The sequence below is a fragment of the Heteronotia binoei genome, chromosome 5 (genome assembly GCF_032191835.1).
Source record: "Heteronotia binoei isolate CCM8104 ecotype False Entrance Well chromosome 5, APGP_CSIRO_Hbin_v1, whole genome shotgun sequence".
Taxonomy (NCBI): domain Eukaryota; kingdom Metazoa; phylum Chordata; class Lepidosauria; order Squamata; family Gekkonidae; genus Heteronotia; species Heteronotia binoei.
This window is the reverse complement of record NC_083227.1, coordinates 127,205,396-127,217,484: the sequence shown is the minus strand read 5'-3', so window position 1 is coordinate 127,217,484 and position 12,089 is coordinate 127,205,396. Positions and strand designations below refer to the sequence as shown.

General features: G+C 39.7%; 1 protein-coding gene across 1 annotated transcript in view; it reads left to right on the top strand.

The window, feature by feature from the left end:
• The first annotated feature begins 202 nt into the window (after nucleotides 1-202).
• Nucleotides 203-12,089, top strand: part of CANX (calnexin) — a 33,836-nt gene continuing 21,949 nt past the window's right edge. Inside the window, exon 1 of the mRNA XM_060240348.1 lies at nucleotides 203-422. The gene's annotated coding sequence lies outside the window, so the exon portion shown is untranslated. The remainder of the gene's footprint in view (nucleotides 423-12,089) is intronic.

Sequence of the window (12,089 nt, the reverse complement as noted above, 5' to 3'; positions counted from 1 at the left end):
GCACCCTGGCCATCCCATATTAGGGAGTCCAATGTCACTTTAAGAATGAATTGAATTCTTCTTAATTCCAACTCCACCTTCTCCAATTCAGCTACCAATCAGCGTCCACTTCCTGGCTGGACGAGCAGCCAATGGAGACCCTCCACGAAGGGCAGCTCCGTCGAGGCGGGGCTTGAAGGTACAGTCGCCGAAATGACAGCGCCGACTGGCCAATGAAATACCGAAGAGTGGCTAGGGGCGGGAAGTCAGTGGCTGCCTGAATCAATGGGGTAGAAAGCGAGCGAACGGTAGAGGCGGAGCTGGTGGCCGATAGCAGGGCGGCGAGTGAACGCGCGGGCGGGTGGTGGCTCTTTCTGGAGGGGCACGTGACAAGAGCCAGTGGGACTGCCCGGAGTGCTGAGGCGGGTGGGGAGTACGGCGAGGTGAGTGTGGGGGCCCCCCCTCCTCCCCCAGGAAAGGGGAGGAATAGCCTTTTGGCCACCGTCACTTTCCCTCGCGCGTGGATTCTGGAAGAGGCAAAGAGGGGGAAGGGGTGCCTGGGGCGGGGAGGGGGGCTAGCAGTGAGTTATGTTGCATGAGATGAGATGGTGAGGGAGGTAGCGCGGGTGACGGGAAGGTTTGCTATTAGTGGCTGGTCATAGGAATGGAGGGCGTCTGATGGGCGAGGGTATAGAAGGCCTAAGGAAGGGATACGATATTGATGTACTGGGGCCTTAAGGCCTGCGTGGGGGGATTTCTGTGAGTAGAGGGGATCCATTCTGCTAAGCAGTACCTGGGTCTGGAAGGTATTGGGATCTTCGTGGCTAATATGGGCCTCTTTGTAAATGACTATAAGGGGGAAGGTGGGCTTTCCGTGTTCAGGCATGCGGACCGGCGCACTAATGATGCAGTATATGAGTGGTATGACTAATCACTTGTCTTAAGGGGGAGGGGGCGGTCAGAACCATAATCTTGAGGTGGGTGGGCACCTTTTATATGTGGAAAGACATCAGTGGAAGGTTGACTCTTTAATGTTGCATTGGGTTGGGAAGTCAGTTTCGAGTAGATAAAAATAAGGTGGGGAAAAGTATGATCTGATGCACACAGTAGTGTTGAAGAAGGAAGGTTTTAAAGATTTTTTTTTTTTGCTTTATTAAAAATGCTGCCTGCTAATTTAATAAAAACTATAATGCTTGGCAGCATTTGAGCTGATGAAGAATGAATATTGGTAATTATTGCTGTTTTTGTAATGAGTACTTTCAGGAGTTTCACTTCTGATGTTATTCTAATACAGGGCTAACTTCGTGAATTGCCAGGCTATTAAAATGATACCTTTGAATGTATAGTTGAAGTGAACCAGCAGTGTAAAATACAAATAAGCCCTGGTTTGTTCTTAGTCTGTACTGGTACCGTGGATTGTGTGAGCAGAAGTTACTGGAATTGTGGAGTTCGAAGAGACAAGGGGTTAAGATTCGCTTGGTGTGAAGGAGGAAGTGATAGTAAAGCAACGTGCCATGTGTCAGAGGACAAAGGTGAACTACAAAGAGTGGATACAAGTAGTGCCATAAAATGTAGGAATCCTGTATGTTTTATATGATGAACATTTTTCTTTGCAGAGTCATGAAGTAGAAACACCATTTTGGAGCAAGAAGTTCTAAATGCTGCACTTGAACGTTTTTAAAAGTATTTATGAATTTATAGATCTTAGTTCTGTAAAAGAACCTGATGTATTAACTGAAGGTTCAGAGTCTTTGTACTTGGTGAAATGACTGTGAAGGAAACTTGAGTTAAGGCAGAGAAAGTTTTATGTATATTGCTGATGTAATCGTTGTAGCTATATTTGAATACCAACAAACTGCTGTTTGCAAATAAATAGATTACTTGTAGTAATGTTCTATAAGATTGTAACATCTAAACATCATGACATAAATATTCTTCCCAGTAAAAGTCAGTTAATAACATATTTCAACATCTTCTTGATCAAGGCTGGTGAATTATATGAATTCCAAAAGTTAATAAAAGGAAACCATTTATCCTATTCTTCTCAAAAGACAGTAATTATTTCTCATTTGCTTTGTATGTGGTTATATTGAATTGGAAATAGCAAAACTTTATATGTATGTGAGTTATATTTGGTTACAGTCTGAAATGTGATTAACTGCTTTTATTTGACATGCATTTAGACAGCTATTGGGTGTGGCATCCTAAAATAACTGAAAGCTACTTTAAATGAAGAGTCAGTAACCTATCTGGAAGGTAGTGGTAATGTTGCCTGTTTGATATTTCACAAAAGATGTGCTTTTTTATATACTACTAGGGAGACATTCTTTAAGAAAGGTTATTTCTAACATTAAAGGACATATTGTAATTCTGTAATAGTGCCTAAACTAAAATTTAACAGAAAAATTTATGAAATATTGAGTGTTAATTAAAGTCTCTCTCTCTCTCGGCTTGGCTTCGCGAACGAAGATTTAAGAAGGGTGCAATAGTCCACGATTGCTGCAGGCTCGCTGGTGGCTGACAAGACCAATGTGGGACAGGCAGGTCCGGCCACAGCGGCTGCAGGGAAAAGTCTGATTTAGGGTTGGTCCTGTAGCAGTGCGATTCTTCCTCAATCTCCTTTTGTCCTCAAGACCAGCTATGCGTGCGCTCTCAAAGGAAGAGACAGCCTGGTGGATGGTGTGCCTCCATGCTTTGCGATCTGAGGCTAGGTCAGACCACTGGTGATGGTTGATGCGACAGGTACCAAGGGATTTCTTCAAGGAGTCCTTGTACCTCTTCTTTGGTGCCCCTCTATTTCGATGGGTGTTAATTAATTATTGAGTGTTAATTAAAGTAAGCATTCGGGAAAGTATGGAATTTCAAATACATCTTTCATTAAGGAAAATTTACTTCAGTTAAGTTGCACATGATGCTTGTATTGACTTGCTACAGAAAATCTTACCATGTCAGAGTTCCTATTCTCCTTAATAAATATTAAGATGCCTCAATGATACTTCCTAGACTACCTTCATAGTAGAAGCAGCCTTTCATTTTCAGTATTTGATGTATCAGCTCTCTCATCCATATTTCAAATGGAATGCCTTTCAGTGAGAGCATGGGATAGTTTCCTATATTTGACAACCTTAGAATCTCCTATAATATGTCAATATGTGTCTTAATAACAGTACTTGCTCAGAAAAACATTTTCCATGTTCTAGGAAGTTTTCCATTCATGTGATACCTCTTTGTTGAGAAGAGCAAGAAGACTTTATTCTTCCCTGTGACTCAGTGAAACTTTGGTTCTTCTTTCTGGTTCTGAACCTGGTGTGGTTCACCTTTATAAAGAACAACTTTCTAGACTTCAAATGGTAGAGGTACAGTGGAATTTGGGCGTGTATATGCTAAGAAGGTTTTCAGTAAAAAACAAAAAACCCCTGAAAGTTTAAATTATTGACTTGGAAAGTCAACCATGATGATACAGAGAGACATTTAGTAAGTCAACAGTTCTTGGTGGGTGGTATCATTGAGACATCTTACTACTAAGGAGGACAAGACGTGATAAAGATGTGAGAGCCAGTGTAGTGTAGTGGTGACAGATTCTAATCTGGAGAATTGGGTTTGATTCCCCACTCCTGCACATGAAGCCAGCTGAGTGACCTTGAAGTATTAAGTGCACTGCATAGCCAGGATTTTAAAAGAGGATCCTTTCCTGCCCACTGCAGGGCTTGCCGCTTCTTAGAAGCTTTCTGGAGTAGGGGCAAAACTGGTGGTTCTGAAAGTGGCCAAGTCGAGGCAACCAACCCTAAAACTTTGGAGTCAAGAAGGGACTGCACTTAAGGTTATTCTTTCAGCAAGCATCCCAAATTAAGATAAACGGCCAAAGGCTGGAACACGTTAGTTCCTTTAGATACTTTGAGATGGTTGTGCAAGCAAGTGTCAGCTACTAAAATATCTAATAATAATAATGTGGCAGATAAGAGAGAAAGATCAGCCCAGAGTATTATTACATTTCTTTGTACTAACGGATGGGGAGTCATTTTTCACCAGCTGCTCTCACGCTTTTTAAAGCAAAGGCTTTATTTTAGTTACTTTATGGAACATATATTGGTCCATCTACTTCTTGTTTCACCCCTCTTGAATGGGTTTAATCCAAATTCTTGAGTGCAGTATTGCAAGTTCCCAGATGCACCTCTAATGCAGTGATTTGTCTGGAAACAGGGATGCCAAAGGTCTCCTACAATATTACTCTCTTTGCTCTTCTTTTGGCTTAATATAAATACTAACCCCTGAGGCTTCCTCTCAAGTGTGTTGTTAGACGACTTTCAGGCTGGTTGGCATAAGGCTGTCCAAGCAAAAATTATGCAGCTTGGATTTTCTTCTTTAGCCCTTCTTTGAATGGGTGGTGATTTAGCTAGGCAAGCCTTGAGGCAGAGACTTGAAGATATTGAGTGGCAATCTGATATTTCAAGGGTGTCCAATTATATTGCTATTCCTCATAAACGTTATCTTTCTGTGCTGGCCACTTATTTACCTTGGAAAATAATAATCAAAGAAGAGCCTTTACCTTTGCTAGATTTTCTGCTCTGCCTTCCTCAGTTATTAAGGGTAGATATAGTAATAGTCCCATTGGTAGAGACTTTGTCCTTGCAATTGTGGAAAGGTAGAGATGACAGCGCATATGTTTCTTCACTGTCCTTTTAATAATGGGATTTTTATTGTATATAGTCTTCCATTACTTGACTACTGTTCACATACCTCCTATTTAGGTAATATAAACTTGCTCTTGTCTGATGATAATATGGAGATCACTTGGAAAGTAGCTAGGTTTTGGTTCCCAAGCAGTGAAACTTGGTACTATCTAGATTTCTCACAGTATTGAAGATGGTAGAGGGGGTTAAGTTAATGTATAATATTTTAGCTGGAGTGATGAAATTTTTTTTCTGTATCTGTCTGATTGGAATTTAGATTATTAGTGTTATTAACATTGTCTTGAGGTTTCCTTGTATTTGTTTTATATCAGTGTACAGATTTTCTGTTTTTAACATGAGTGCTTTTAGGTTATTTTTGTGTGTGTTGGTCATGGACCGTGATAAACTCTACTCTGGCTGCACCTTGTGTGCAAATGGGGGTTTCCTTCCACCCCCCTCTTCCCTGCCCTGGCACTGTGCAACTAGCAGCTCCGTCAATCCCCACTTCACAGCCCATTCCATGTTGCTTCCTCCACCTCCCGCTCCTCTGCCTGCTGCTTTTGCTGCTGCAGTGCATTGTGCCCTGCTCGGCTCTCCTGGCTCTGGCTGCTGCTGTGTTGTCAGCTCAGCCATGGCAAAAAAGAGAGAGAGAGAAGCAGGCTGTGCCCTGGAAGGCCCCCTGGAAATCAGAGGCAGGGCCCCCACAGGCCCCCATGGCTACAGGCCTGTTTTTTGGATTTTGGATGCAGCATGTTCGCCTTTACTTCCTTAATGAGTCAAGAATGAGCATACAAATTGTTGTAGTTGAAAATGAGGGGGAAGGTTTTGTCCCTTCCAATGTTTAAAAAGGCCACCCTACTGGATTTAAAATACTAATAATTGCTGGGTAATAGGAGAAGGCGATAGAGAAATCTATCAGGTAATCCTGATTTGGTCTTAGAAATATGCACAGAATGTCGAAGTTTACATCCTCTGTAACTGCATGTAGGGGATTAATCTAATCAAATCTGCCTATAAAACAATTTTGTCTGGCTTTCTGCAACTGTACCACATTTTAGCAAAACTGAAAGTTCCACAAGTTCACTTTATATGCAGAAATTTTAAAAATGCAATGTTGCAACCAATAGATACTTGGAGATTTTATTGTAGAATCTAACCACCCTTTGGTAAGGCAGTATGACAATGTACTGAAATTATGGAACACTGGAGAATACAGTATCCCCAAGAATCCAGAACTTGTCATACCTGATATGAGATATGTTCAAGTTTTAATTTTCTGTCAGTCTCCTCAATGAGGTACAAGTGTAAATAATGGTGCATATATTGCTATTGCCATGTTTAAAGTTCTTGCTTCTTGCAGAGACATTTTAGCTGCTTAAAGCTTGCTGCAAAGCAGTGCTTGTATAATTATGCTAACCCATTCCTATGTATTTTAACTTGGAAATAAGTTCCACTGAATTCATTGTGACAATCAAGTAGGCATGCATAGGATTAGTAAAATATGGTAGATAAAGATTAATATCGTAAGTATGGTAGATAAAAATGAAATGGATTGTAATTTTTCTTTAATTCTGCTTGTACACCATGAATAGACTGTATAGCACAAGTGAGAAATTTTCAGGGGATGTAGTATACCCCCTCCCACATTTTCTCTTTCCTGAAAGCCCTCATAGCCTTTCCCTTTTTGTTTTTTGCTTTTTTGGTACTAGGTAAGTTCCAGAAAGAGGCCATTTGTAGCTCAAGTAACATTGAAGTGGTTCTAGAAGGGGAAATGTTAGGATCGGGGCGGGGGGGGGGGGAGCAAATTGCAGCTGTGAGAAGTGGAAAACAGATGCCTAACCTCCCTCACAGGTTGTTGAGGTGGAAAGAGCAATGTTGTGGACTGCATTTTCAGAGAGAAAAACAGGAAATGAATGAATAAATGGATATAGCTTCCAAAATCCTTACTGAGGTTAATTGGACATGGTGATAGGAATGAATCATTGTGGTAAAACACCCACTGATAAGATTTGTGAGTTGTTGTTTAATAATTTGAATGTTTGTGGGTGAGGCCTTTACATCCAGCAAGCATGGTTAAATGTAGTCTTGCATGCTCCCTCCAGTCTTTGATTATTGATTGCTCTGAGCAGACCACAGATTTATTTACTTGTTTTAATGCGAAGCATGAAGGAGTGCAGGATCTGAACACCAAAATGGATGGGACAAAAAGCATTGTGATAACAAAGTGTGTAGCAGTGCATTGGTGGCCAAGCTGGTCTCCATTCTGTGGAAACAGCAAAAGGCCTGGTTTATCTGTAATACAAAATTCTTGTTTGGCAATATGAAAGAGCCTGGCAGGAGTCTCAGGCTTTCATGCTGTCTCTTCCGTCCCTTCCTTGGCTATTTCCTGGTTTTCATTATATCTGTATTGGTATGCTGTGTTTTTTTCTTTCCCTACAAGTAGGGTTGCCAATACTGGGTTCAGAAATACTTTATTTTTAAATTTTCTTGTATTTATATCCTGACCTCCCCACAAGCAGGCTCAGGGTGGGTTTACTCCTTTTAAGTTGTGGAGTCTTGTGAGCAAAAAATCTGTTTTGTGAGCTACTGGCATTAAAGTTGTGAGCGAGTGATTTGGCTACTATATAAATTAGCTTGCTCTGAGGCCATCCTTCCTGAGTTAAGACAAAAATGCATGAGCCATAGGCTAAAAAACTGTGCTAGCTCACACTAACTCAGCTTAGAGGGAACACCAGTTGCAAGGTTAAAAACTTAGTACTGAAAGAACCAGAGTGAACATTGCCTCAGTAGGGGCAATACCTGGAGGTCTGAGTGTGGATTCTGAGTGAGTGGGGCTTATGGAGGAGAGGGACCTTGACAGGGTATAATGCTATGCAGTCCACCTTCCAAAGCACCCATTTTCTCCAGGAGAAGTGGAATAAACTGTTTTACATAAATAACTGAATAAGTGATTTTATGTAGCCTTGGAGACCAATTGTAATTCCAGGAAATCCCCAGCCCCCACCTGTCGGTTGGCAACCCTACCTATGAATGAAGATATCAGATTGCCTTTCAGGGCATAGGTGAAGGGAAAGAGGGAGTGTGTAACAGCTTAGGGATTCCTGTGTAGTGACACATCATGGTTTGTTTTGTTGTCTGACTATACCAGGATTAAATATTGCTAGGGAAACATGACAATGTATCTCAGTCTTAATTTTAACTCTTACTATATAACTTGGGTTTTTTTACAAATGGGTTTTTCTTTAAACACTGTTAAACAGCCTCTTCTGACTCAAAATATGCTAACTATTTTGCTTAGACTGAAGAAGAAAGATCAAAATATACATGTAACCATGGGTAGCATCTTGAAGAATTTGTGTCTGAAGCAATGTTTTTTTTCAGAGATGAGTTGAGCTGTGCATTTTTTAAACTTGCTTTAAAGGTAGCCTGGATTTAATTGAAAATAGTTGGACAGATTTCTTATCCTCTCTCCATATTACCATGCAGAAGTAGTTTCTGCCTCCTTTGTCTCCCATTTTGTTTACCAAATTCAATTCTAGTGAGTGCTTAAATACCATACTTACATAAGCAAGGACTTTAGGCTTTCCATGAACTGTTACAACAGGTTGCCTCCTGTCAGGTTCTATTGTAATGCTTTGTTGTACTTCTCACTGCTAATTATCTGGAAAAAGAACAGGTAGAAGAGTCTATAAAGAAGGTTTTTCCATGTCATATGTAATCTTACAGAGACTAGTGCAGTTTGATATTGCATATTGTACATAGCTTTGCATGCAGATACCTAAGACTTCCATTAAAAGACATATTCTTGGATGTTAAAACATTCTTATCAATGTTGCTTGGATGGATGTTGTCACAGACTTTGTGTATTACCTTTGAGCAGGACAGAGGAGGCATGTTCTCCATAGAAGCTTTGCATCCAAAGTTCTCTTTCTAGTTCAATGGGTTTTTTCCCAACAGTGGTCAGCAGTCCCGTGAAACTTATTAGCAGGACATGAAGGCAACAGCCCCTTCTTTTGTTTCCATAATATTTAGGCGTTTATTGCTTCAGAACAATGAAATTACATTTACTTTCAACTTTAATATCAAATGCATGATAGTTCATGTACTCTTTTAAATGCCAAAACAAATTTATTGTTTGTTGTGAAGATCCTGACTTTTAAAAAATAAGGCCATTTGTGCTAATTGTTAAATATTATTGGTTACCATAAGAGCTGGAGTCTTCTGTAGGAAGCAAATGCTCAATGTAAAAATAAGCTTGCTTATATTTTGTTTTGGATGAATTATTGGGAAGGTACGAGTTTAAGTAAATGTTAATAGCAGCAGCTGCTGTTCAGGTCACCCAGGAAATATTTTGACAATTTGGGGGTGTACTTTGAGCTGCCATAAAAGGGTAGTGTGGAAGTAGATTAAGTACATTTTGAGCCCCTGTTTTGGGAACAAAATAAGTTTTTTAGATTTTCAGATATTTTTTTTGTAATCTGGCAGTCTTGAATTTTAGGGCTGTAGTTTCCTAGCAATTTTAATATCATAATGAGTCCATCCCAAGAATTTGCATCTATAAAATTACATAAAATATGGCTATAAATGCAGCGTGTATTTGGCAAATATATTTCTATTTCTGACTGTGAGTGGATATCTGAAGAACCAATGAAACTGCCTCAGTGTACTTCAGTATTAGCCTGTGCAGTGAGATTAATATCGTGCCCCAACTTTGAAGTTAAGTGTTCCATTTTGAATTTTCTGGTAACATCTTGAGCTACATGTTTACCAAATAATAGTGTTTTAAGTGGACTAGAAATGGCTTAACAATTTGGAGAAAATACTTGTGTTCCTTGTTGGGATGGAGAAGTGTAAAAATGTCATGTTTTCAGAAGTGTAAGAAAAATCTTCCAATGATTTTTAGCATAGCTTTTTCCTGGCTTCAAGGAAACACCAGTAATTAGTAGTGAATTCAAGAGACAGCTATGTTAGGTTTATTGCAGCAATTTTTAAAAAAGTCTTGTGGTACATTAAAGGCTAACAAAAGTTTATGCTTTTATGCCGCAAGACAGAGATAGAAAATGTTTGGAAATCACAAAGCCATGGCGGAAATTCATTAAAATATGTGGTGAAAAATTGAAATACATGCAATACTAGGGTTGCCAATCCCCAGGCGGGGGCGGGGGATCCCCCGGTTTGGAGGCCCTCCCCCTGCATCAGGGTCCCCAGAAAGCGGGGGAGGGAAATGTCTGCTGGGAACTCTTATTATTCCCTATGGAGATTTATTCCCATAGAAAATCATGGAGAATTGATTCGCGGGTATCTGGGGCTCTGGGGGGGGGCTGTTTTTTGGGGTAGAGGCACCAAATTTACAGTATAGCATCTAGTGCCTCTCCCCAAAATACCCCCCAAGTTTCAAAAAGATTGGAACCGGGGGACCAATTCTATGAGCCCCAAAAGAAGGTGCCCCTATCCTTCATTATTGACTTGGGAAGGAAGGAATTGAAAAGGTGTGCCGTCCCTTTAAATGTGAGGGCCAGAACTCCCTTTGGCGTTCAATTATGCTTGTCACAGCCTTGATCTTGGCTCCACCCCTAAGTCTCCTGGCTCCACCCCTAAGTCTCCTGGCTCCACCCCCAAAGTCCCCAGATATTTCTTGAATTGGACTTGGCAACCCTATGCAATACTTACCAAAATCTGAACACATATTACAGTTTTAATAACACAGAAGGTCTCATTTATATCATATATGATTTTGCTATTAGTCATATATATGAAATATAAAAATATGAATGTCTTTTTATTAAAAAATAAATATATCCGGTACAAAAGAGAGAGCTGCAAAGTGCTGGCCCTGTGCTACCTTTGCACATATATTCTAATTTTTTCCATAAAAACCAGAAAACAAATCTTATAGTAAATACAGAATACTACGTCTGATAGGAGTAGAAACACTGGATAATAGTTTAAATATGAACATTAAAAACAGTGAACTTTTCATTTTGCATAATGTGATATGGTCCAGATTAGTAACAATTAAATAATTATATTTTTGAAAATACTGTTTGTTTATGCTATTTATGTTACATAAAAATCATTTCCATTTCAAAAGAGAAAATTTCATAGAAATGTTTTGGTGCTTCCCAGAATGTCAGCATTATTTTATAACGCCCTGTGATAACTGTATAGGACTGAATCTGTCCTAGTGATGTCCAAAGTTACTTTCCAAGTTCTTATGTAGACTGCTATTGAATGATAGTATCCATGAAAAGCCTGGAAACCAATCAATAGAATTTCCAGTGGTCCGCAATAAGCTTCTACTCTCTCCCTTACCCATACATCTGTCATAATACTATTTTCTTGAGATTTAAATGACATTCTGGACAGATATTTTCCCCTTAGAGATAAATATTGACATATTGGGCTGGATCTAGTAGAAAAGCATGTGGAAGGAGTTGGTCCAGTGGATATTCCTCTATCTTTCCCTAACAGTCTGCAGTTTGTGTTGAAGCTTCTCTTTGAGGGTCAAGAGAGTCTCACAAACTAAGTACGCTGCAGGATGAGGCAGCAAGAGGGAAATCAAGTACAATTGCCTCCTAGTTCTAGCAGCTTGCATTAGTACAGGGGGAAGCAGTTGTTAACTTGATTTCCTCGTCAGAGTAGCACCCAGTCCTGTGGTTCCTTTTATTAATGAAATTATCTGATCCTCAGAGAGGAGTTTCAGGACAAATGGCAGGCTAATTGAGGAAGGAGAAAGTGGAGAAAATTCTGCCCTGTTAACTTGTTTCCCAGACTTTTTTGCTGGATCTAACCCATTATTACATATCTATTTGGATTTTCTGTTTTTTGACTAATTTTGAGAGGAGATACTCTTACAGAGTTCAAATGACCAGTAGACAGTGATGTTGTCTGTAGATGTGCACTTTGCGTTTGTACTGTCTACAGCAAAGCACAAAAGGAGGAAAAAGGAACTTTTCATGTAATGTGGGGCTAACTGTAGACTTGAATGGCTCCACCAAAACTAAAAAAAAAATGCATTGGTTGAAGAAACTGGACAAATGGATGTTTATGAGTTTAATATGACAGTTTGTTCTTGCCACCAGTTCTGACTGATGCATGCATAATTTATTTTCAAGTTCACAGCTACTAAATGCAACTTCCATCCTTTTTAGTTTTGAGCATCTCTTGTTTACTTCAAGTATTTGAAGGGCATCTATATGCTGCTGAAATTTTACTGCCCATTGTGTAAGTTCTGTAGTGAAGTACATAATGCAATACACATGCCTGTTTTTTAAAATTTGGCCTGCCACCCTACATTTCTTGTCCATTTGGAAACTGAAATGTAATGGTTAGGTATGGAGAATACAGAATTTTTTAAAAAACTTCTCTGTAATGTACATGTGTTGAAGTATGAAGAGGGTAGTTTCTAGAGTTTACCGGCAGATTTGGCATTGTCTGATA